This window comes from Mobula birostris, chromosome 4, assembly GCF_030028105.1.
Source record: "Mobula birostris isolate sMobBir1 chromosome 4, sMobBir1.hap1, whole genome shotgun sequence".
Classification (NCBI taxonomy): Eukaryota; Metazoa; Chordata; class Chondrichthyes; order Myliobatiformes; family Myliobatidae; genus Mobula; species Mobula birostris.
The window spans coordinates 66892408-66918752 of record NC_092373.1 but is presented as its reverse complement, the minus strand read 5'-3'; positions in this window follow the sequence as shown (position 1 = coordinate 66918752).

Genomic DNA, 26345 nt, shown 5'->3' with positions numbered 1-26345 from the left:
AGGTACAGAGGCGCTTGAGAAAGCAGTTCCCCTAGGTACATCAGTTGTCACCAGTGTAGAGGAGGCCACATCAGATATCATCAGTGTAGAGGAGGCCACATCAGAACCACTGGACAACCAACCAGACCTGCAGATGAAGTGTTCCCTCACTGCAAAGACTGTTTGGGGCCCTGAATGGAGGTGAGGAAGGAAGTGAATAGTCTGGTGTAGCATTTCTGTCACTTGCAGGGATTCTATAGATGTACCGTGGAGAGCATTCTGACAGGCTGCATCACTGTCTGGTATGGAGGAGCTACTGCACAGGACCAAAAGAAGCTGCAGAAGGTTGTAAATCTAATCAGCTCCATCTTGGGCACTAACCTACAAAATACCCAGGACATCTTTAGGGACCGGTGTCTCAGAAAGGCAGTGTCCATTATTAAGGATCTCCAGCACCCAGGGCATGCCTTTTCTCACTGTTACCATTAGGTAGGAGATACAGAAGCTTGAAGGCACATACTCAGCGATTCAGGAACAGTTTCTTCCCCTCTGCCATCCAATTCCCAAATGGACATTGAAGCTTTGGACACTACCTCACTTTTTTAATATAAAGTATTTCTGTTTTTGCACATTTTTTAAAAACTATTCAATATATGTAATTGATTTACTTGTTTATTTATTATCATGTTTTTTTATCCTTATTTTCTCTCCCTGCTAGATTATGCATTGCAGGGATCCTATAGTTGTACCGTGGAGAGCGTTCGGACAGGCCAGTGATAATAAACCTGATCCTGACTCTGAGTATGCCAGGAGGGAGATTGGTGGGGAGGGAGAATGGACAAGAGAGTCATGGAGGGAGTGATCACAGCAAAAAGCGGAGAGTAGGGGGGAAGGTAAAGATGTGTTTCGTGTTAGAATCTCGTTGAATATGGCAGAGTTTGCAGAGAATGATGTATTGGATGTGGAAGCTCATGGAATGGTAGGTGAGTGCCAGAGGACACTATCCCTGTTAAAGTAGCAGGAAAATAGGTGAGCGTGGATGTTCAGGAAATGAAGGAGACGTGGGTGAGGGCAGCATCAATGGTAGAGGAAGGGAAACCCCATTCTTTGAAGATGGAGGAGATCTTTGATGTCTTGGAAAGGAAAGCTTCATTCTGGGAACAGATATGATGGAGATGAAGGAGCTGAGAGAAAGGAATAGCATTTTTACAACAGATGGTGTGGAAGAGGTATTGTCAAGATAGCCATGGGAACTTGTGGGTTCACAAAATATGTCAGTAGCCAGACATGGAGACAGAGAGATCGAGAAAGGGGAAAGAGGTGTTAGAAATAGACCAAGAGAACATAAATGCAGGATGGAAGTTGGGGGAAAATCAATGATAAAGATAAGCGCAGTATGTGTGCATGAAGCAATACCAATGCAGTTGTTAATGTAGCAGAGAAAGAGTGACGGAACATTACCAGGAGAGCTTGGAACATTGGCTGTTCCGCATAGCCAGCAAAAGGGCTGGCATAGCTAGGACCCATAAGGGTATTCTGGCTACCCCTTGAGTTTGCAGAAAGTGGAAGGAGCTGAAGAAGAAATTGTTGAGCATGAGGATCAATTCCACCAGATGGAAAAGGGAGGTGGTGGAAGGGAACTGGTTAGATCTGTTGTCAAGAATGAAGCAGAGAGAGCTTTAAGGCCATTTTGATGGGGATTAGAAGCGTATAGGGACTGGATATCCGTGGTGAAAATGAGGTGGTCATCGCCAGGGAATTTACAGTTGTTGAGAAGATTAAGAGCATGTAAAGTTTCATGGATGTAGATGGGAAGGTATTGAACCTAGGGGGACAGAATGGAGTTGAGGTATGTGGTTGCAAGTTCAGTGGGACAGGAGCAATCATAAACAATCGGCTTACTCAGACAGTCAGGTTTGTGCATTTGGGTAGGACATAGTAATGAGCAAGGAACTATGATTTTAGTGGCAGTCAATGTGAAATCTCCAGAGTTGATGAGGTTAATGATGCTGCAGGAAACAGTAGCCTGATGGAAGGGAGTGGGGTTGGTTTCAAGGGAAGAAGAGATGTCTGAGAGTTATCGCCTGGCCTCAGCAAGGTAGAAGTCAATCTGACACACTGCAACAACATCCTCTTCATCTGCAGGTTTCCTGGTAAAGATGAGTTTGGTGAGGGGAGAGTACAGAGCAGTGCTTCTCTCTCTCTGTCTCTCTCTCTGTCTCTCTCTCTCTCTCTCTCTCTCTCTCTCTCTCTCTCTCTCTCAGGGAAACGCTCGGCAAAAATGAGGAGGTTGCTTAGGAAGTACTTGCCTGTGGTTCTGAATAAGTGTGTCTTATTAAGGCAGGGAAAGTATGGCAGGGCCCACAGTTGATAAGATGGGTGGAACATTTAGTCAAGAGGAAGAAGGAAAATTGCATAAGCTTTAAGAAGCAAAAATCAGACAGGGATCTGAGAGCTATAAGGTAGCCAGGAAAGAGCTTAAGAATTGATTTAGGAGAGCTGGAAGTAGAATGAGAAGGCCTTGGTGAGTCTGATTAAGGAAAACCCCAAGATGTTCCACATGTATGTCAAGAAAAGGATGACTAGAGTGAGGTTAGAATTGCTGAAGGATAATAGATGAAACATGTTTCTAGAGGTAGAGGACATAATGGATGTCCTTAAAGAATATGTTAGTTCAGTATTCATCAAGGAGAATAATTGCTTGTAATTGTAGACTTGTACGTGCAGCTTTGTAGATGTTGAAGATGTCCATGTATATGGATGATTTAAAAAATTTATAGGACTGAGAAATTTGAGACAACCAACATAAGATCTTATTTACTTCGTGAAGTTCTGGTTCTAGGGAAAACCTATCTCATGATAAAATAAATTCAACATTAAATAGTTCAATGAACATGCAGATTATCTCATTATTATTATAAACATGATTTGTAATTCTTCTGCACTGAGGAATTCGAATGCACTATTTTGATGGAAATTGTTCTAAAGCTTTGTTTTTTACCACAGGCTGGAATTGTTCTCTGTAGTTTTTTTTGTTTTGCACTGATCTTCAGTTGGATGTTAACCAATTTAGAAGTAACAACAGTCGCTCATAGCCAGCAGACCAAAAACAAATCATTACCTATTGATTTCAGGACAATTAATTAAACCTTTATAGAGAGTAAGTAAAGTAACAAAAGCCACTGAATGGCAGACACTTGTTCGAATCATCTTCTGGTCTGAAATCCCAGGTACCTCGCAGACACATCCAATCAAAAGGCGTTGTCTTTCACCACAGCTATTTGGAGAAACTAATCAAGTGAGGTCATCTATCAACACCATCAATTGAACAGCCAATTGAATATGCTCCTGGGGCAAAGTGCTAAAAAATGTCATGAAAATGTTACAAAATCAGTGCAAAATGGTCTGAGAAGGAAGCAGAAGTTTATTTTATAAGGGAATTTTATCAATGAAATCAAAGGAACAAATTAAAATAACTTGTAGTTGGCTGAGATTTTATTGCTTTCTGTGCTTTCAACTAATTTACTACAATACTTCTGGAAGATAAGCTTTTGTAGTTCACTAAAATTATTCTAAATTATGTTATTGTATTTATTATTTTCCTTTGTTGTAAAACTGCCATCTTTTATCATCTTTGTTCAGATTAATTTTGCAACTACTTATTTACTACGTGCTTTGAAATAATTTATGTAAATGAGGGAGTTATAAATTGATCCAGAATAAATTATAACCATTAAAGATTCTACACTACAGTTTGAATGACTTGCACTTGCATATTCGCACTGATCAATCCAACATGTACAGTACATACGTTTTTTAATGTTTCTACAGAGAACTTTGGGAGCAAAACTCTTTCCATATGAGTTCCTCTTCAATTATTATGTTACAGTTACTTAGTCAAAGACAATGTGAAGGTCAATTTCTGGGCATCTGATCTGTGTCCTCTGACAATGGACTGTGCAGCAAGTTCACTGGTGGAGTCCAATTGTACTAAATTGTGGAGCCAGAGAAACATTTCACATCTGACCCTTCAAGTGTACACTAGACGTGATTTGCATCTGTGGTGTCACCAATCTCTTTTTCAAAAGTAATAGGTGTTATATTCCTATTAAACACTGTAATAAACACATAACTACTGTGTTTAATAGTAACAATTCAAATTAATTTGTCAGGCACAAGTGTGACTTTAGTAACTATTTTTTTATATACTTTTCATTACTTGAAGCCTTTTGTTTATAAACGTCTCTGATCGTAAGTGACATTTAAAAACATTTTAGTAGTGAGCTTTTGTCCACTTTGTGAGACGTGTCACAGTTTATGGCCTATTCTGCTTGTGGGAGAGTTGTGGCAGTGATGTCTCCCAATAATGAGACGCACGGAGCTGCAAAAGGAAAGTCGTAAGGTGAGAATAGTGTGGGAAATGAACTTGGGGCTAGATAAAGCTCAAACTTGCCAAAGTTTAATGATCTTTTGCACTAGAAGGTACTCCTAATTAGAAGCCAAACTGTGCGGATTCGGCTACAGGTGACCAGGACCTCTTATGTTGCTTCTCAACCAATAAGGTTGTTGCATTTTTAATGAGCTTGACACAGGATGCAGTCCAGCTGATGATAGTGCCATTGACCGAGCAGATTCTTTCTTGCTCGAAATGGCCACTATCTGCCACATGTATAATGTGAATATTGCTTGCCATTGTCATTCACTCACCAGAATTTATTTATATTTGCTATTGGTCGAGGGATAAACATTAGTCAGGATGCCAGCATGAGGTGTCCTTCACATAAAACAGAGAGTTCCAGACAGCTCATGAAAAAAGACATCTCAAATAGTGCACACTTCAGTACCTCACTGGACTTGCTGGCTGGATTTTATGCTCAAGTCTCCTTATTGCAACCTGAAACCACAATCTTCTGTCTCAGAAGTGCAATATTATTGAGCCACAGCTGAGGACAAAAGAATACTTCACATCTATAAAGACATCACAGCCACATCTCACTAATCTGTTAATACAACATTTTGTTTGTTTCCTTTCATATTCAGAGCATTCATTGTGAGGGAATGCTTCCATTTTCAGATTTGACTTTTTCTTAGCCTGCAAGTTGCTTGAGTGTTCCACTTTACATTTCTTTCTGACCTGGTTGAAGACATTCAATTATTAGACTACAAGCTTTCCAAAAATGCCTTTGATTTCTTTTTCATGAGAAAAAAAATAACAAAGACTCATTGTTTGGCTTTGTCGCATTAATGAAAACTGATAGTGAAATTCTGGTGCATTAATTTTGAAGTCTCGGTACCTTTGTACTTAAAAAAAAATCTTATTAAAAATGACTGTGAGCGACATACTACCCATCAGTATCAATCTGACTACTCTAATGATGCCAAATTATGTATACCCAAACTGAAGTATTATCATACCCTGACATTTTTGAGTTTGTTGTCAGAAAATAATCAGAAAAATACAATTTTATTTGAGGTTCATTTAAGACAAGTAAAAAACTAAATTAAGGCATTCTACTTTAAAACATACTTTGAATATTTTGTGAAGAACAAATTAATACAATTGCATGAATGTGTTCTAATTCACAGAATGAAAAGTCAAATTTATTTCTTTCCATTCTATCTCCATGAATCATATATAGTAAAAAGACAAAATCTAGAAATTAGTACTAACTACAGATGCAGCAAATCTATCACTGAAGTCCATCTGTTCTGATTATTTTTGTTCCTGACATTAAAATCTGGAACAGCATCAAAATATATGTATTATATTTCCTTGCCAGCAACTTCTGTTGAAACACTTGTCCAATATTGTCAATTATTTCAAAGGAATTCTTTATTTTTCTGATTTCATAGTATCTCAGAATTATCAAACAGGGAATGAAAATATTCAGAAGAAACTTGCTTACACCAACTGTTGGTTTGCTGCTACAATAATCTTGTGCATTACTTGCAGAAAAACATTTCTCTATTTGTTCCCCTTCTGTTGAAAGGCTATTGATATTAATCTTGTTTCTTCTTCCACAAATTCTCTTTGACCTGCTGAATGCTTTTAATTTGATTTATTAATTCCATCTAATTTAGTATTATTCCACATCAGTGGTTACAGTAAGACACATTATATCGGAAGAAGTTGTTCCTCCCCGCACCTTGCGGCACATCAGGCAGCAACCTTGCCATCTTGTTTAGCACTTGTCTGTTCTTTATGAGGCTAAGTTGCTAGCTTGATGCTCAACCCAGCGTGGATGGAAAGCGTGCAAACAGCTGGCTGGATTCAAATCTGGGACCATTCACCTCCAAGTACTGTTCTAATGCCACTACATTACAATGGAGGACCTCATAAATGGTCACACCAGGGAGAAAAATAGTTTAAACCATGCACAAAACACTGATACAAGATTTCCAATACATTATTCCCTGCTGATCAGACTGAATGCATTTGGAACTGTGCTTCTGTGATCATCCCTTGCCACCAATACCCTCACTCACCAGACATTCTGCCCTGTACCAACAAGATGTGTAACACCTCTCCTTGCACCTCCTCCCTTAGTGATATCCAAGACCATAAATACCTTTTCCATAGACTGAGGGGTGACCTGACCTAAGTGTTTAAAATGATCAGAGGCAAGTGCCACATTGTAATTTGCAAGTGCCTGGAATGAGCTGCCGGAGAGGTGATGGAAGTAGAGATGATAGCAACATTTAAGAGGGACATGGACAAGCAGTGAGCAGAAGGATTGGACCATGTATAGGCAGATGGGATTCGTTTAGATTGACATTGTTGTCATTGCAGACATGGTGCACTGAGAGGGCTGTTCCTGTCTTCTACTGTTCTATGTTCTATCTTTGAACTGCTCTTTAAGTATATTATTCTTAAAGGCACCATATCTGATTGTTAAAGGTGATAATTGAGACTCATAACCACTAGTAGCAGTAAAGGAAATGACCAGTATCTATTATCTCCAAAGCCAAAATCGAAAAAAACACAACAGAAAAATCTTTGAAGATATTTTTTAAAATTTAGCAGATGATTAAAAGCATTGAAAATACATTTCCTGATTTCTGTGCACTTACAAAACATTCTTCTCTTTCTTAAGTATATTCAGTTTTAAATCACCTAAAATACATTATCATTTCCATTATAGTAATTAGCTGAGGAAACCTATGTACATATGTTAGGAACCTGGCTAATTTCTCACATTACTTCAAGTTGTAAAACAGACAGGTGATGTTTAATACACACTCCTGCTTTGATATATTGCTTAAGTTGTCATCAGGCTGTCCACATATGCTTTGACCTTGTAACAAGTTTCTAGTCATTGGTAAATTATCTCCTTAGACAATCCCTCGGGGCTGAAGATGACTTCGGTATACTATATCCAGACATTGAAAGATTTGGCTAAACATACTGTGAATTATGTAACTGATAGCTAAGTTTGTGATGACAAAGAACTATTTAGTTCCATTCATTGTGTCAGAACATCCTAAAGCTCTGAACTGCTAATGAATTCCTTTTGATTTTCTCCCAAATAACAATGATAGGCAAAATGCCATCAATGGGATCCCATAGACAGCATATAAAATAGAACTTGCCAGTGAGGTGGAGATCTAAAACTTAAGGCAGGACTGATATCACTACAAAGGCAACTCGGACCTCTGACTTTTAGGTGAAGAGAAAGAATACATATCTGCAGTATATAATATGTCAGTCAATAATGTTAATATTGACTGTTAATATGTCAGTCATTCTTGTTATCTTCCACTAATTTTAAAGTTTGATAACTGCAAAATTCATCCATTAAGAGAAGATTCGTCTCTTTGTCTCCTCATTGCAAAGCCAATGCATGATTCAGAAAGAAGAAGGGTCTCAGCCCGAAATGTTGACTGATTATCCTTTTCCATTAATGCTACCTGACCTGCTGAGTTCCTCCAGCATTTTGCATGTGTTGGTTTGGATTTGCAGCATTTGCATGCTTTCTCGTGTTTATGATTCAGCTTCTGTTTACACTTTAGGTAGAATAATACTGAAAGAACTGATATTACATGAAACCTGGAGACAGGAAACTGCAGATACTGTAAATTTGGATCTGTACACAAAGGAGCTGGAGGAACATGATGGATCAGGCAGTATCAATGGACAAAAATGGACAGTCGATGTTTTCTGTAGGAATTCATCGGGATTTATTTCCACAAACCGTCTTTTTTGCAGTTCCCAAACTTTAAAATTAATGCATAAATAAAAGGGAATATTGATGTATAACCAATACTGATGTCAAACCAATTTTAGAGATTTTCAAGAAGGTTACTGGGAAAGTTGATAAAGGAAAGTCAAGGGAAATTGTCCACATGGAACACACACAAAATGTTGCAGGAACTCAGCAGGCCAGGCAGCATCTATGGAAAAGAGTACAGTCGATGTTAAGGGCTGAGACACTTCGGCAGGACTGGAGAAAAAAACGCTGGGGCATAGATTTAAAAGGTTGGGGAGGGGAGAGAGAAATGCAAGATGAGAGGTGAAACCTGAAGGGGAAGCAATGAAGGCAAGAGCTGGAAAGTTGACTGGTGTGAGAGACAGGGCCGCTGAAGGGGGCGTCTGATAGAAGAGGACAGAGGCCATGGAAGAAAGAAAAGGGGGGAAGAGCACCAGAGGGAGGCAATGAACAGGCAAGGAAATAAGGTGAGAGAGGGAAAAGTGGATGGGGACTGGTGGAGGAGAGGGCGGGGTGGCGGGGGGCCATTAACGGAAGTTCAAGAAATCAATGTTCATGCCATCAGGTTGGAGGCTACCCAGACGTAATATAAGATGTTGTTCCATGGGTAGACATATCGGAATGGGAATGGGAAGTGGAATTAAAATGGGTGGCCACTGGGAAATCCTGCTTGTTCTGGTGGACGGAGCATAGGTGCTCAGCGAAATGAAGTCTAGGTCCATGGCCTCCTCTACTGTCGCAATGAGGCCACACTCCAGTTGGAGTCACAACACGTTATATTCTGTCTGGGTATCCTCCAACCTGATGGCATGAACATTGACTTCTCGAACTTCCGTTAATGTCCTCCCACCAATACCCCCCCTCCTTCACCAGTACCCATCCCCTTTTCCCTTTCTCACCTTATCTGCTTGCCTGCCCATCGCCTCCCTCTGGTGCTTGATCTGTATCTCTGTATCTCTTTCACCAAACAACTTCCCAGCTATTTACTTCATCCTTCCCCCTCCTTTTAAATTTCCTTCTACTTCTCTCTCCTCTCCCCCACCTTTTAAATCTATTCCTCACCTTTTGGTTCCTCCAGTCCTGCCAAAGGATCTCAGCCCAAAATGTCGACTGTACTCTTTTCCATAGATGCTGCCTGGCATGCTGAGTTCCTCCAGTATCTTGTGTGTCTTGCTTGGATTTCCAGCATCTTCAGATTCTCTCTTGTTTGTTGACATGGACTTTACCGAAGGTTTGACAAAGTCCCGCATGGGAAGCTGGTCCAGAATGTTCATTCACTTGGCATTCAGGATGATTTAGTAAATTGGGTTCAACATTGGCTTAGCAGGAAAAGCCAGATAGTATTAGTCGATGGTTGCCTCTCTGACCAGTGGTGTGCTGCATTGATTGGTGCTGCTTCATTGTTGATGGTCATCAGTCTCAATGATTTGATGATAATGTGGTAAACAGGATGAGCAAATTTGCAGATGACACCAAGATTATGGGCATAGTGGACAGCAAGGAAGGTTGCAGTGAGATCTGGACCAGATGGAAAATTGGCAAATGGAAATTAATGCAAACAAATGTGAAATGTTGGACTTTGGGATGGCAAACTAGGATAAGACTTACACACTGAACAGTAGAGCACTGAGGAATGCAGTAGAGCAAAGATATCTGGGAATATAGATCCATAATCCTTTGAAATTGTCACAGGTAGACAGGGTTGCAAAGAGGGCTTTCATAAATTGGAGTATTGAGTACAGAAATTGGGATATTATATCGAAGTTCTGTAAGATATTGGTGAGGCCAAATTTGGAGTGTTTTGCGCATTTCTGGCTCTCTAACTACAGGGAAAATATCAATAAGATTAAAAGAGTACAAAGAAAAAATTGAAAGTACGTTGCCAGAACTTGAGAGCCTGAATTATAGGGAAAGGTTGAAGAGGTTAGATTTTTTCCCCTGGAGCATAAGAATATGAGGGAAGATTTGCTGGAGGTACAATATTAGGGTTATAGATAGGGTAAATGCAAGCAGGTATTTTTTCATTGAGAGCCCTTTTTTCATGGGTGAAGGGTGAAAGGTGAAATGTTTAAAGGAAATCTGAGGGAAACATCCTCACTCAGAAGGTGTTACAAGTTTAGAATTAGCTGCCGGTGGAAGTGGTGGATGTGAATTTGATTGCAACATTTAAGAGAAGTTTGGGTAAGTAGATAGAAGGGAGAGGTATGGAGAACTATGGTACGGGTCCGTGTCAGTGGGACTAGGCTGAATGACAGCTGGGCCAAAGGGTCTGTTTCTGTATGGTACCACTCTATGGTTCTACTAACATTAAATTTAGACTTGAGTTACTTTGCTTCACCTATAATCAGAGGCTCAGGTTGCCTCAGTAATAACTTCAACCCTGCCTCTGAATTAGTAAACTCCATTTTTTAAATCTTTCTTCCTGCTGTTCAGTTCGATCTTTCATGTTATTAGCAGAGCTCTATTGATGACCTGTTTCCCTGTCAATGTATTCTGGAGAAAATCAAAGGAATTCATTAGCTGTGAGGTACTTTTATGTTCTGTCACAGTGAATGGAACTAAATAGTTCTGACGAAGGGTTTTGGCCCGAAACGTCGACTGTACCTCTTTCTATAGATGCTGCCTGGGCTGCTGTGTTCCACCAGCATATTGTGTGTCTCTTGCTTGAAATTCCAGCATCTGCAGACTTCCTCGTGTTTGCCTAAGTAGTTCCTTGTCCTGATGTAGGATCACACTCAAAATGCCAATGGCCCATTTCTCTCCACAGATGCCTGATTTGTGCAGTTGCTTTGCCAGTTCCTATGTGTTGCTTTAGAATGAAACTTTTTTTTATGTTTAGTTATCAAAAAATTCAGTAGAGAAATGCCCTTGACTTCAGCTTTTTGGCATTATGAACTCAGTGATGATGAAAATCACAGGTAATGCTGATCTGATTGTTCCTCAGTAACATTAACATTTCATGTCCCACCCACTTCTGCAGTAGACTGTTTTCAGGTCACTTATCCTATGCAGTAACTCTTTCATAAGACATTGTTAAAATAAATTTGAGATGCAATCACATATGGTGAGTTTCATTTGTGTAAAGCATCCATTGGCACAGTTGTGCTGAGCAATTTACTGTGGCTTACCAATAAATATATTCCTGCACAGGTCTCTGGGTGTTTTTTGTGGTTGCAATATGTGTCATACGCAACTCATATCTCAAACAAAGAACATGATATTTTTCAACTTCTTAGGAGGTCTCATTAATGGAAAACATTGGGTAAGGATCTGTTTTTACAGCCATTGAAGACTCATTTAGTTTGTAGAAGTAACACTATATGAAACACTAGCATCGGCAGTCTACAATATCAGGCTGCAGTTAATTGAAAATAGCAGCTGATTTCCATGAGCTTACAGAAATAGGAATGTCATATACTTGAAAATAATCCTATTCATTCCTTGTTTTATGGTTTTGCTGTTATCCATTCTCATTTCTGTAGATATCAGAATCGGAATCAGAATCAGGTTTATGATCACTGGAATGTGACGTGAAATTTGTTAACTTAGCAGCAGCAGTTCAATGCAATACATAATATAGAAGAGAACAAAAAAAATACATAAGTAATTCAATTACGTATATTGAATAGGTTGAAAAACATGCAAAAAACAGAAATAGTGTAGATTTTAAAAAGTGAGGTAGTGTCCATTTAGGAATCAGATGGCAGAGGGGAAGAAGCTGTTCCTGAATCGCTGAGCGTGTGCCTTCAGGTTTCTGTACCTCCTACCTGATGGTAACAGTGAGGAAAGGGCATGCTCTGGGTGCTGGAGGTCCTTAATAATGGATGCTGTCTTTCTGAGATACCGCTCCCTAAAGATGTCCTGGGTACCTTGTAGGCTTGTACCCAAGATGGAGCTGACTAGATTTACAACACTCTGCAGCTTCTTTCGGTCCTGTGCAGTAGCCCGACCACCCCCCCCAATACCAGACAGTGCTGCAGCAAATCAGAATACTTTCCATGGTACATCTATAGAAGTTTTTGAGTGTATTTGTTGACATGCCAAATCTCTTCAAACTCCTAATGAAGTACAGCCGCTGTCTTGCCTTCTTTGTAACTACAATGATATGTTGGGACCAAGTTAGATCCTTAGAGATCTTGACACCCAGGAACTTGAAACTGCTCACTCTCTCCACTTCTGATCCCTTTATCAGGATTGGTATGTGTTTCTTCATCTTAGCCTTTGTGAAGTCCACAATCAGCTCTTTCATCTTACTGACATTGAGTGCAAGGTTGTTGCTGTGCACCACTCCACTAGTTGGCATATCTCACTCCTGTATGCCCCTCTCATCACCACCTGAGATTCTACCAACAATGGTTGTATCAACAGCAATTTTATAGATGGTGTTTGAGCTATGCCTGGCCACAGAGTCATGTGTATATAGAGAGTAGAGCAGTGGGTAAGTACACACCCCTGGGATGCGCTCAGTGTTGATCATCAGCGAGGAGGATATTTTATCACCAATCCACACAGATTGCGGTCTTCTGGTTTTGAAGTTGAGGATCCATTTGCAGAGGCAGGTACAGAGGCCCAGGTTCTGCAACTTCTCAATCAGGATTGTGGGAATGATGGTATTAAATGCTGAGCTATAGTCGATGAACAACATCCTGACATAGGTGCTTGTGTTGTCCTGGTGATGTAAAGCCATTGTTGAGAGCCATTGAGATTGCATCTGCCATTGACCTATTGTGGCGATAGGCAAATTGCAATGGGTCCAGATCTTTGCTGAGGCAGGAGTTCAGTCTAGTCGTCATCAACCTGTCAAAGCATTTCATCACTGTAGATGTGAATGCTACCAGGCGATAGTCATTAAGGCAGCTCACGTTATTCTTCTTCGGCACTGGTATAGTTGGTGCCTTTTTGGAGCAAGTGGGAACTTCCACTTCAGTGAGAGGTGAAAATGTCCTTGAATACTCCCGCTAGTTGATTGGCACAGGTTTTCAGAGCCTTATCAGGTTCTCCACCTGGACCTTCCTCCTTGTGAGGATTCACTCTCTTTAAAGAAAACCTGACATCATCCTCCAAGATGGAGATCACAGGGTTATCAGGTACAGCAGGGATCTTCACAGCTGTAGTTGTACTCTCCCTTTCAAAGCGTGCATAGAAGGCATTGTGTTCATCTGGTAGTGAAGCATCGCTGCCACTCATGTTATTGGGTTTCATTCTGTAGGAAGTATTGTCCTGCAAATCCTGCCAGAGTTGCGGTGCATCCGATATTGCCTCCAATCTCATTTGAAATTGTCTCTTTGCCCTTGAAATAGCCCTCTGCAAATCATACCTGGTTTTCTGGTACAGGCCTGGGTCACCAGACTTGAATGCCACAGATCTACAGTAGCTTTCAGCAGATGACGTCCCTCCTGGTTCATCCATGGCTTTTGGTTTGGGAATGTACAGTAAGATTTTCTAGGCACACACTCATCCACACAGGTTTTAATGAAGTTGGTAACAACTGCAGCATACTCATCCAGGTTCGAAGATGAATCCCTGAATACAGTTCAGCCCACCGATTCAAAGTAGTTCTGCGGGTGTTCCTGTGCTTCCCTTGTTCATACCTACTTGTTCCACATATAGGGCCAGATATAGGGCCATTAGAAGAAATCCAGCAGTCCAGGGTAGGGGAATAGCAAGATCTTATTTGTAAGTGCTATCCTATTATCCCAACATGGATAGTGCTCTTGGATTAATATCGTGAGGTGACAGGTTATGCTCATTTTGTACATTAAAGGGAAAACTTATCACATACAATGCAAGCTTTTGAATGATTGACTAGATCAATTTCCTTATTAGATACCTTGCATACCATTTTTCTCCCCCATCCACCTCATTGCCTCTGGATATATTGAAGAATGAAGATATAAATGGTCTGGAAGTAATCCTTTCCTTTAAAGAAATATGATTTGCCAAAACAATAACTTATTCACATTTAATGCAATAAAGAATCCCAAGATAGTTCTTAATAGCATCATTGGACAATATTTTACATGGTGCAAGATGAAACAACTTAAGAGCTTACAGCAAATTGTTTTGTCAAAGGGATAGGTTTAAATTGAAACACTGACATTCAAAGCTTGTGCATGTATGTTCTGCAGACCAGATCATTTTCATTCATGAAACGTGAACAAATTAATCTCTTTCAGAACATTAAGGAAGACAAATAGTAGTAGTGTAATCACCTAAGTCAAGTATGCTATCCTCTAAAGGGATTATTCCTTTAATAGAGAACGACTGTTTGTGGCTTTGCTTAACATAGGGAGGCTGATGCATGGGCAGCCTCCACACGGTCCATGACATATCAGGCATCAGGGTCCAGTGGCGTGGCATGCAAGATGACAGGACACCTTTCATTGCCATTGTGATGTGTCATCATCTTTCCATCAGCTCCAATGTTAACGAAGACAAATAAGCTGTTTCAAGGGAAAGTTAAGTATCAACCCATCATTAACCAGTTTTGGAGAATAACAATTGCATTGAATTCACACAAAATACTGGAGCAACTCAACATGTCAGGCTCTATCTATGGAGGGGAATACACAATTGATATTTCAGTCGATAGATGCTGCCTGACTTGCTGAGTTACTCCACACTTTGTGCGTTTTGCTAAAGATTTCCTGCATCTGCAGAATCTCCTGTGTTTATGAGTGCATTAATTTATGCTGTTTAATTTATTTTTCTCCAGTTGTAAAATAAAGAACAAGCTGATTACAAAAGAGGAAGGAAGTAATTCAACCTAAGGTATTCAGCTTGACCCAGGGCTAAGTTGTTTTAATAAACATGCAATTTTAACACATCAACAAAGATGTCAACAGAATGCAAACGTCTCAGAAATAAAGGGGTAACCTGTAACTGTTTCTTTTAAGATGACCACGATCATAGTTTAGACATGGCTCATCTTGATCTTAGCCAGTCCAGCAATTCCAAATGAGTTAGCTCCATTAATCAAGGGCAGACAATATTTTTCTTTTGCATAATTACTTCAACCATTCTATAACTTTGTAAGCTTTGTTCATGGCAAAGGAACCTTCACAAAATACAAATACCTATAGACCAGAAATCCATATGCAGAAGCATGCTGATTTGACTGCAAAATTGAAGCTAAATGACTCAGTTCACGCTGGTGTTCAGTGCATAGAGGATCAAATGTTCAATAGTAGTAGAGATAGAGGAAGTGCAGAGCTATCTAGAGGAGATCAGTGAGCTGCTCAGTATTCACCTAGGACCTGAAGGGTAGAAATATAAGAGAGGGGTCTGCTGATGTATTGGGGCATGTTATTATCAGGAAGGAGAAGGTATTGCAGCTCCTGAAGAACATTAAGGCGGATGAGTCCCAAAAGCCTGACGGGGATCTGATTTGGGTAATTAAGAGAGGTACGACAAGAGATTGCTAATATTTTAATGGAGATATTTTTATCCTCTTCAGCCAAAGGCAAAGTCCCAGAGGACAGAAGAATAACCAATGATGTTCTTCTGTTTAAGAAGGGCAACAGAGATGTACCAGGGAGTTCTAGACCAGTGAGACGTACTTCAGTAGTAGGGAAATTATTGGAGAAAATTTTTAAGGTCTATACACCTCTGAAAAAGTATGGACCTGATAGGGACAGCCAGAATAGCTTTGCGTGGGAGATGTCATGTCTTGCAAATTTACTTGAGTATTTTATTGTGCTTTGGATGGTCAAATAGAAGAGGAAAATATGCAGTAGATGGCAGGACTATTAGGAGCTTTGATATACAGAGGGATCGTCGGATGCAAGTCCATTGCTCCCTGACAATGATAACACAAACAGATAAGCACTTAAGTTGTCTGAATCAGAATCAGGTTGATTATCACTGGTGTTCTGTATGTTGCATATTTGATCATTCACAGCAGCTGTACAGTGCAGTACATTAAAAGGGAGATTGAAACCTTAAGGCCAATGCAGAAGGTGAGCGCTGGCCGCCTGCCTTTTGATCATTGGTGGGATCACTCTGCTGTCAGAGGCGGAAGACTGCCATTTGGTTGCTGGTAGGATTACTCTGCGGTCAGAGAGGGGATAGGCTGCCACTGTGCCCAGAGAATTTTGCCCAGGATTTCTGCATTTTGGATATGAACTTGAACTATGAACATTTTTCAGTCATATAGTATTTTATATTTTGTATTTCTCACCTGATCTTTCTCATTTTGTGTGTGTAGGGAGGGGAATTGGGGGACAATGTGGTTGTTCTGTTTTTGTTTGTTTTTTTGTGTGGGGAAGGGGGATTTGGGGATTGTAGATTGTGCTGACATTCTTTTCCTTCTTGGTTTTGTGGCTATCTGGAGGAGAAGAATTTCAGAGTTGTATGCTTTGATAATAAACAAACCTTTGAAAATTACTACAAGTTATAGTAAGAAATACATTAAAAAAGTAGTCCAAAAAGAAAGCAAAATAGTCGAGTACTATTCATGAGATCTTATCTCCTGCCTTTAGGAAGAAGAGGACATGCCAGACGACCACAAAAAACTTGTGTAATGGCTTCTCTGTGACGTTAACTGATGTGGTAATGGTTTCTCTGTAGCAGTAATGTTTGGGTTGTAACTAGAGATAACGGGTGTCTATCCAATGGGGGAAATGTCATTCTTTCTTGTGTGTCTGAAAGCTGTTCGTTTTGCAGGTTTTTGCCAGAAGGCTGGAGGAGAATGAAGAGAGGAGACGTGACTTGAGCGAGTTGGTGGGCTGCCCGACCCGGGGGGGGGGGGAGTACTTTGAGTGGGGGTCCAAAGGAGGAGACTGATGGTGGAAAAAGAATTGCTGGACTGCGTGAGCTCCAACTTTGGGTGCACATAACTGTGTAATAAGATTATTGGCGCCTTTTCTCATATAGTTTGTTTCTCTACTAACCATATAGTCAAAGTAAAGAGTTATAAAGCTTAATCGTTTAATCACATATTGTATACGGTTTGTTATTTTGGGTACTGATTTGTAACAGGGGACACATCGCGCAGCATCCACCCAAACAAGATTTCTTAGTTTGGCTGGGCAGGGGCGTTATCACTCCCTAGATTAAGCCGCTAGAAGAAGCGAGTGTTACACTTGTCATTTGAAAGGAGACAAATCCAACTGCAGTCACAACAGAGGGGACTCCCTGCTATAAGTACTTGAAAGTCATCAACATGGTCCTTCAATGAATCCTTTGATTAACACATCACTGGCTCTGGACATGTTTTACTGCTATGATATTTTTCCAGTAAGTTGTTTCCTGGTCAATTTTCATTCTGATTTAAATCATCTGTGATTGCCTGCACTTGGTCAATTCCAAATATAAATTGCTGAATAATTTAAGACCCAAATATTTTTGATGTGCTGAGAAAAAAAATCCCAAAATCCAGTTGAAAGATTAATTGCAAACCATTTTTAAGAAGAAGAATGTTATTAAAATATTGCCAGTTATTTGAGCAATATTTGCACAATAGTCACCTTAAAGGATATGCAGAATTGATGACACAGCATTAGTACAGTGAACATTATCTATTCACTGTGTTACAGGTTTAGGTCCAGTTGTTGCTTCTTATGGAAATAGGTTTTACAAATTTAAGATCAGTATCTTTCTATCCTGGGAAACCTTCAAATAAAACCATTAGACTAACAGTTCAATTGTACTGGAGTTCAGAAGAAGCATAGTGTGGTTTCAGATATTACACAGACCACCTCCCACATGGCATATGCTGAATAGAAAACTCGGATCTGCTGCTTTTTAAGAGGGGACCTGTTTATTTTAACATGGCGAAAACTGTTAGCTCAGACCACATGGTAATGCTGAAAATGCATGTAACATAACAGCTAGAGAAATACTCTTACTTCAAGAAATGAGCTGAACTTAATGGCTGAATTTCATTGCTTCTATGAGACTTAACATATAAAAATATTTCAAAAAACTGTGTAAAAGTGTAACAATAACTATTATGTTTTGATTCTTTAATCCTTCAGTGCTTTCTCCCTCATTGCCTTCTTTCATGTACTTACACTTAAACATTATGCTTAATGGAAACAAAAGGACAGGGAAGCCACCAAGACCCTTCATGCCCTCTCTGCCATTTAATAAGATGACGATTGATCTTCCACATTAACTCCAATGCCTGCCCCTGATTTAATTCCTTTACCATTCTAGAGTCTATCAAACTCTGCCATGAATTTACCTATCAGCAACACACCAGCCTTCATATTGAGTTGACAACATGATTGAGGAGAAGGTTGTTTGCTGATTAAGATCTCAAACAGTATTCATCAGTGAATCAGCAGTGATTCTCTTCTTTCCAATACGCTTATGAGTCTTTCCAACAGCAGAACCTTAGGGGCACTTGAAAAATATCAATGCTATCAAGGAAAATATCCTCCTCATTCACAGGAAAGTGCACTTGTCAGCACTGAGGCTTGAGTTGTCATCCTCTGGCACTGATGTGAACGTTGCATTATTCACATATTAGACAGCAGACTCCTGATGCAGATACAGTATTTCAAGCTCCATCATTCGAAGAGATTACCAGACAAAGAAAAAAATGTGAAGGAAGTGTTTAAAGATACCTTGGGAAAGAATACAACATCCACATTGGCTCTTGGTTTATGAATGAACTAAGTGGAGAAGGAGCATTGGAGACAATGTTGAAGCTGCTGTCCATCCATTCAAAGCACACTGAAGTCTAACATGAAATAATAAAATCACCATTCACCTTCTCACTAGCCACTATCTGTCACAGTCTGTGCTTCCCATACTGGCCTCATTAGCCATACTAGAAATCACAAAACTAGAGTGGATACAATTTGTCCTCTATCCCACATGTCAGCCTGAGGAAATGTATTGACTAGTTATCCATATTTGTCCTAAGTAGTGAATTCTAAAGACTCACAACATTCTTCCTTGCCATCCCACTTCTTAAAAATTCGCTGTTTTTATTTATGATCTAACCAGGGGGAAAAGGTTCCCAAACTCTTCTGTGCACATGCCCAACAGTCATTCTCTCTGTAGTATCTTGGATAGTATGTTCTGATACATCGTTCATCTTTGTAGAACATTACAAATGACCCAACCAGTGTTCTGTTTACAGCATGTTGGTCAATAAGTTCATAAAAATTCAAGTTTGTTCACAATACTTGTTAATCTGGTTAGAGCAAATGAGGGTGGATTGTTTGATGCAATTAAAAAGTAAGAGGTTTGGAAACTAAGTTTCATAGCCATCTAGATCTGTCTGAGGGTCAGAATTCCTTCTCTGTAGTACCAACAAAAAGGCTGGAGCAGTAAATTACAACATTTTTTTAGTTGCAGTCGAAGGGAAGAGCAACCTTCCACAATCAAATCATTCCAGTGATGCGATTTAAAGAATTCCCACTGGAATATTTTAAAAAACTGCCTGCCTAAATTCTTAATATATATCACAATTACGTATGGCAGAGGTGCATGTTGCAATCTCAGTAGAGTGAAGAAGCGTATGCACATTCTATATGTAGATTTATGTATGTAGATTTATGAATAAAGTTTATTTTAGATTTTTAAAAATAGATTTGTTGCTAACTGCTGCTTGGGACCACATGATTACAGAACTCAATCTGTGTTAATGATTGTGGCCACACGCATTTACATCCATTTGTTCAAGAGATATATCCTCCTTCCTCAAATTTTCCCACATCTTCATGGCAACCTCTTGTGATTGCCATGGGGAGGGTTATTTAAGGATGTCACCTGCTTCCCAGCAGCAAAGCTGCGGAGGCTGTTGCCAGAAAACACACACAACTCATTTTAATGCTGTAATCAAAGTGAATACCAGCTTAACGTTTTAAAGGGTATTTTTCCCCAGTTCTGTTTCCCAGATTGTGCATTTATATTAAACATGACACATGTTTATCACAACAAATAAGAGTGAACTCCAAGTTCTAAGCACTTTTTTACTTAGTAGCCAGATGCTGAAAAATTGTTACCTAATCTCATGCTGGACATTACTCAAATGGACCATATAGTTCAGCGTGTATTTCTTCAGGAGGGTGTCTTGTTTCACCCTTATAGGTTTATTCTACCCTACTACTTCTTCTGATGGTATGCCGCAGTCATTGCTAAAGCCAGGAGACAACTTTTCGCAAATTCAGGGAAGACACTCACTCTTCTGGATTGACAGGAAATGCTGATCAATTCATAGAGAGAACTCAATGTTGTTTTGTAAGAAATATCAAGATGTATAGGTAAAAACTGGGTAATGGTGTTAAGATACAGGTCTAACTCTTCTTTAGCAGGATCTCTGCTTCTACTCTTGTGAGTTTGAGGCGCCTGATGGGTCAGTATGAGAATTCCAGACTTCTCCACAAAGTGCCTGGCCAACCAAGTGCTGGGTAACTTGTGAGATGTGTACCTTCTACTATGCATGCAGGATTTCTGGATGTTCATGATGCACAGTCTTGAGGTTTTCAAAAATGAGTTGACACATTTCCTGAAGTAGTCTTCAAGAAACTGTTGTCATACAACTTTATAATAAAAAATAATTTGTTTTCTTAGATTTAAATGCTTTTGCAACTAATTATTCATTAATTTAACAAATACACGAGGAATTTATTATGATATAAGTAAATTTCTGCTACAGTGTATCTTTGATTCCAAATGATATTTATCTTAATTATTACGTGAAATGTACACGTACATCTGCTCTCACTCCATCCTCCCGCCACCCCACTAGGAATAGGGTTCCCCTGGTCCTCACCTACCCCCCCACCAGCCTCCGGGTCCAACATATTATTAAAAACGCCATCCCCTTCTCGCAATTCCTCCGTCTCCGCCGCATCTGCTCTCAGGATGAGGCTTTTCATTCTAGGACGAGGGAGATGTCTTCCTTTTTTAAAGAAAGGGGCTTCCCTTCCTCCACTATCAACTCTGCTCTTAAACGCATCTCCCCCATTTCACGTACATCTGCTCTCACTCCATCCTCCCGCCACCCCACTAGGAATAGGGTTCCCCTGGTCCTCACCTACCACCCCACCAGCCTCCGGGTCCAACATATTATTCTCCGTAACTTCCGCCACCTCCAACGGGATCCCACCACTAAGCACATCTTTCCCTCCCCCCCTCTCTCCGCATTCCGCAGGGATCGCTCCCTACGCAACTCCCTTGTCCATTCGTCCCCCCCATCCCTCCCCACTGATCTCCCTCCTGGCACTTATCCGTGTAAGCGGAACAAGTGCTACACATGCCCTTACACTTCCTCCCTTACCACCATTCAGGGCCCCAAACAGTCCTTCCAGGTGAGGCAACACTTCACCTGTGAGTCGACTGGGGTGATATACTGCGTCCGGTGCTCCCGATGTGGCCTTTTTTATATTGGCGAGACCCGACGCAGACTGGGAGACTGCTTTGCTGAACACCTACGCTCTGTCCGCCAGAGAAAGCAGGATCTCCCAGTGGCCACACATTTTAATTCCACATCCCATTCCCATCCTGACATGTCTATCCACGGCCTCCTCTACCGTAAAGATGAAGCCACACTCAGGTTGGAGGAACAACACCTTATATTCCGTCTGGGTAGCCTCCAACCTGATGGCACGAACATCGACTTCTCTAACTTCCGCTAAGGCCCCACCTCCCCCTCGTACCCCATCTGTTACTTATTTTTATGCACACATTCTTTCTCTCACTCTCCTTTTTCTCCCTCTGTCCCTCTGAATATACCTCTTGCCCATCCTCTGCTTTCCTCCCCCCCCCGTCTTTCTTCCCGGACCTCCTGTCCCATGATCCTCTCGTATCCCCTTTTGCCTATCACCTGTCCAGCTCTTGGCTCTATCCCTCCCCCTCCTGTCTTCTCCTATCATTTTGGATCTCCCCCTCCCCCTCCAACTTTCAAATCCCTTACTCACTCTTCCTTCAGTTAGTCCTGACGAAGGGTCTCGGCCTGAAACGTCGACTGCACCTCTTCCTACAGATGCTGCCTGGCCTGCTGCGTTCACCAGCAACTTTGATGTGTGTTGCAAGGGATGGAAGGCTGTATTCAGCCTCTGAATTGTGACGCTCCACAATGCATCATAATGGGGGTGAATGGAGTTGTTGGGTTGGACTGTTGGGATGAAGTGTTGAATCCTTAATATGCTAAGAGCCTTCTATGAGATGCAAAAGCAGGGCGGAAGCCATGACTTTGCAATCAGTGGGTTGATTCAATGCAAGTCTTTGCAGCAGTAGTGATATTCTGGGAACAGAACATATTCAGTATCTTCATATTTTGCATAAGTTAGACAAGAAGAGAAAATAACAACAAACTATGCCACTCGAAAACAATATTAGCCATAATGCATTTTTTTCATAAATTTCATAAAAGCAATGGGATTATTGTAAAATAGACTAAGATGGATTGAGATACGTTTAAAGGCAGAATCAGGAAACAGGAGTAACTAGGGTCTTTATATTGGCAGACTGTTACTAGGGGGTTGCCAAGACAGACTGTAATGTAATCAAGCTGGCAATGATACAAGATGGAAAAATCACTTTTAAGAAGAACCCAAATAGTTTGCCAAGGGACATATACAGTTTGAAATAAGTGGGCAAAAAGGTAGCAGATGGAGCATTATATGGGAAAGTATTAACTTATTTTATATTTTTAGGTAACACAAAACGTTAGTAGGAGGAGTATAAAAAACGTTTATTGTATCAATGCCATGAATGTAGTACATGGCACTGTTGTATTAGTTTGAAAAGTAAGAACATTTAACAGGTACAGCAAGCATTTGTGAAGATAAGTGCTACGTTAACCTCAATTGCAAGAGGGTTGCAATACAAAAAAAAAGTATTTCTGTCCTTAACAAGGCTTTGTTGTCATCACTGACTGCAATTTTGGACTCCGCAACCAAAGAAGCAGGCCCCTGGAGTCAGCATTGTGTAGATCCATCAGATTAAGTCCTAGGATAAGAACAGATTAAGAATGGTTTAAACTCACTGCAGAGAGAAGAATGAAAAGAAAAGATTTAATTGCACAGGATTGCTTGAGATATACAATGCAAGGACACGCCAATTAGCTCAACCAGTCTGTACTGGCATTCATCCTCTACCTCGTTATGTCTATTTGAATCATATGTGGTGGGGTACGGAAAACTGCCTTTCCCTGAATGGAGGTTCTAGTATGAGGGAGAATGCTGATGAAGGGTGTTGGCTCAAAACGTCAACTGTTTATTCCCATCCATAAATGCTTCCTGACCTGCTGAGTTCCTCCAACACTTTCCGTTGTCTTCCTCAAGATTTTCAGTATTTGTATCGTGTCTTGTATGAGGGAGCTTATTTTCATCAGCAGCCAACTGCAGTGAGAGGAGGAGAACTTCCTCTTTCCTGAGGGCTATGAGTTTCTAAAATTCTCCATCACAGAAAGCTGTATCTCTTGGCTTTTAATTATATTGAAGGGTGGGACTGTGCTAGACTTTTGATAATAAGGAATCCTGGAACATAGGTGGCAGAGGAGAAAGCAATCGGGTAGATCATGCATCATCTTGTAAAATCATAGAGCAGATTTGCTGAATCACATGGCTCAGTGATGCTCTTATTACTTTTATTCTCAAAAAGAAAGAAAGAAAATATTGTAAGAAATAATCAAGTTTAAGTTCAAGGTAAACCACAAGACCATAAGACAAAGGAGCAGAAGTCGGCCATTCGGCCCATCGAGTCTGCTCCACCATTTTATCATGAGCTGATCCATTCTCCCATTTAGTCCCACTTCCCCGCCTTCTCACCATAACCTTTGATGCCCTGGCTACTCAGATACCTATGAATCTCTGCCTTAAATATACCCAATGACTTGATCTCCACTGCCACCCGTGGCAACAAATTCCATAGATTCAGCAGCCTCTGGCTAAAAAATTTCTTCGCATCTCTGTTCTGAATAGGCGCCCTTCAATCCTTAATTCATGCCCTCTCATACTAGACTCCCCCACCATGGGAAACAACTTTGCCACATCCACTCTGTCCATGCCCTTCAACATTCGAAATGTTTCTGTGAGGACCCCCTCATTCTTCTAAACTCGAAGGAGTACAGTCCAAGAGTGGTCAAACATTCCTCATATGTTAAGCCTCTCATTCCCGGAATCATTCCAGTGAATCTTCTCTGAACCCTCTCCAACATCAGCACATCCTTTCTTAAATAAGGAGCCCAAAACTGCACACAGTACTCCAAGTGAGGTCTTACCAGCGCCTCATAGAGCCTCAACATCACATCCCTGCTCCTATACTCTATTCCTCTAGAAATGAATGCCAACATTGCATTCGCCTTCTTCACCACAGACTCAACCTGGAGGTTAACCTTAAAGGTATCCTGCACGAGGACTCCCAAGTCCCGTTGCATCTCAGAACTTTTGAATTCTCTCTCCATTTAAATAATAGTCTGCCCGTTTATTTCTTCTACCAAAGTACATAACCATACACTTTCCAACATTGTATTTCATTTGCCACTTCTTTGCCCATTCTCCCAATCTATCCAAGTGTCTCTGCAGACTCTCTGTTTCCTTAGCACTAGTGGCCCCTCCACCTATCTTTGTATCGTCAGCAAACTTAGCCACAAAGCCATCTATTCCATAATCCAAATCGTTGATGTACAATGTAAAAAGAAGCGGCCCCAACATGGACCCCTGTGGAACACCACTGGTAACCGGCAGCCAACCAGAATGGGATCCCGTTATTCCCACTCTCTGTTTCCTGCCAATCGGCCAACGCTCTACCCACGTATGTAACTTTCCTGTAATTCCATGGCCTCTTATCTTGTTTAGCAGCCTCATGTGTGGCACCTTGTTAAAGGCCTTCTGAAAATCCAAATACACAACATCCACAGCATCTCCCTTGTCTAGCCTACCTGTAATTTCCTCAAAAAATTGCAATAAGTTTGTCAGGCAGGATTTTCCTTTAAGGAAACCATGCTGAGTTCTGCCTATCTTGTCATATGCCTCCAGGTACTTCGTAACCTCATCCTTGACAATCGACTCCAACAACTTCCCAACCACCGATGTCAAGCTAACAGGTCTATAATTTCCTTTTTGCTTCCTTGTCCCCTTCTTAAATAGCAGAATGACATTTGCAATCTTCCAGTCCTCCAGAACCATGCCAGGATCTACTGACTTTTGAAAGATCATTGCTAATGCCTCCAGAATCTCCACAGCTACTTTCTTCAGTACACAAAGGTGCATTCCATCTGGTCCGGGAGATTTATCTACCCTTGGACTATTCAGCTTCCTGAGTACTTTCTCTGTTGCAATTGTGACTGCGCACACTTCTCTTCCCTGACACCCTTGAGTGTCCGGTGTACTGCTGATGTCTTCCTCAGTGAAGACTGATGCAAAATACTCGTTCAGTTCCTCCGCAATCTCCTTATCTCCCATTACAATTTCTCCAGCATCATTTTCTATCGGTCCTATATCTACTCTCACCTGTCCTTTACTCTTTATATACTTGAAAAAGTTTTTAGTATCCTCTTCGATATTATTTACTAGCTTCCTTTCATAGTTCATCTTTTCCTTCTTAATGACCTTCTTAGTTTCCTTTTGTAAGTTTTTAAACACCTCCCAATCCTCTGTCTTCCCACTAATTTTTGCTTCCTTGTATGCCCTCTCCTTTGCTTTAACTTTGGCTTTGACTTCTCTTGTCAGCCACGGTAGCATCCTTTTTCTTTTAGAGTACATATCTGTCTTGCACCTTCCTCACTTCTCGCATAAACTCTAGCCACTGCTTCTCTGCCGTCCTTCCCATTAGTGTCCTTTTCCAGTCAACTTTGGCCAGTTCCTCTCTCATGCCACTGTAATTTCCTTTACTCCACTGAAATACCAACACATTGGATTTCGGCTTCTCTTTCTCAAATTTCACAGTGAACTCAATCATGTTATGATCACTGTCCCCTAAAGGTTCCTTCATCTCAATTTCTCTAATCACCTCCGGTTCATTACACAATACCCAATGCAGTCCAGCTGATCCCCGAGTGGGCTCAACAACAAGCTGTTGTAAAAAGCCATCTCATAGACATGTGAAGAAGATTATTTTTGCAACAGCAAAATAGTCCTTTATCAGTTTGAAAAACATAAGTTTACATGAACTTAAATTAACATAAATTACACATGCATGATGAAATAAACATTTTAAAAGTAGTGCAAGTTGAGAGCGAGAAAGAGAAAAGGAAAC